Raw genomic sequence first — 1,099 nt, 5'->3', positions numbered from 1 at the left:
CATCTGCCAGATTACAGCTCCTCTTAAAGTAGCCCATTTGTTAAGATGAAATAGAGGTGTGTTTTGTACAAATTTATTGATAGGAAAAGCAATAGGGCAGATTACATGGCCTTGGCTATAAATCTTAGATTGTTCTTGCTGGTTTCACCCATGCATCACCCTATATAACAGAATTATTTCCATTAGCAATTAGTGTGTATTTCACAATAAAGTATGACCTTATATTTGATAACATCCCACATATTAAATTTTCTTGTTCCCTTTTGCACTTTTATGTCCAATTAAGCCAGTGGTCACATACACAGGAGCTCTGACAAACAAAGCAAATCAATGAATCAGGTCAGCTGTGGAAAGACAATAAAGAAGGTGACCCTCTGGGGAATGGCTCCTGTCTAAAAGAGGCAGCCATTTCTCGGCTTAGAATATTGCTGCCAAAGGGATTTTTCCAGACACAGCCAAAAGTCAGAATGCTTTATATACAGTCTTCTACTTGTAAGTACTGTCAACTCCAATTTTATAATGTCTCCCATACATCACACACACACACACACACACATAGACACACAAACACACACACACACACACACACACACACTGGAGGGAGACAGAAAGTCATGTTTTGGAGAGAGAGATGCAAATTCTCATTGATCCTCTGAAATACGCCAGTAAGACTGATGTGATTTAAAACATCCCTTTCATCAAATGTCATTCAAACAATTTAATGGCTGGAAAGGTAGCTGATATAATGTTTGTCTTGCATTCAGGACACCCTTGTGTTGAATCTCTAGCATTGCAGTTAAAAAAAAAACACTCAAAAATACTGCTTGGAGTCATGACCATGTAAAGACATACTTGTTAGGATTCAGGCATTATGCTGGCCTATGTCACCTGGCATGGTGCACTTAAGCAGTATCCTGGCCAACCCAGGGTCCTATGGCTGCTACATCCTCTAGTAGTCTATATGCAGGTGCAAAAGATCCCTTTAAGAGACAAGCTCCACCCATTTCAGCTTTCTTCCCTGCTGTTCTTCTGAAGAGGTAAGCAGGTCTCTCTCTCTCTCTCTCTCTCTCTCTCTCTCTCTCTCTCTCTCTCTCTCTCT

The 1,099-nt window shown here is 40.4% G+C and overlaps 1 pseudogene; it reads left to right on the top strand.

The window, feature by feature from the left end:
• The first annotated feature begins 933 nt into the window (after positions 1–933).
• Positions 934–1,099, top strand: part of LOC101993895 — a 1,577-nt pseudogene continuing 1,411 nt past the window's right edge.

The sequence above is a fragment of the Microtus ochrogaster genome, chromosome 7 (assembly GCF_000317375.1).
Source record: "Microtus ochrogaster isolate Prairie Vole_2 chromosome 7, MicOch1.0, whole genome shotgun sequence".
Classification (NCBI taxonomy): Eukaryota; Metazoa; Chordata; class Mammalia; order Rodentia; family Cricetidae; genus Microtus; species Microtus ochrogaster.
The sequence above is the reverse complement of the archived record's forward strand: the minus strand, read 5'-3'. Positions and strand labels throughout refer to the sequence as shown.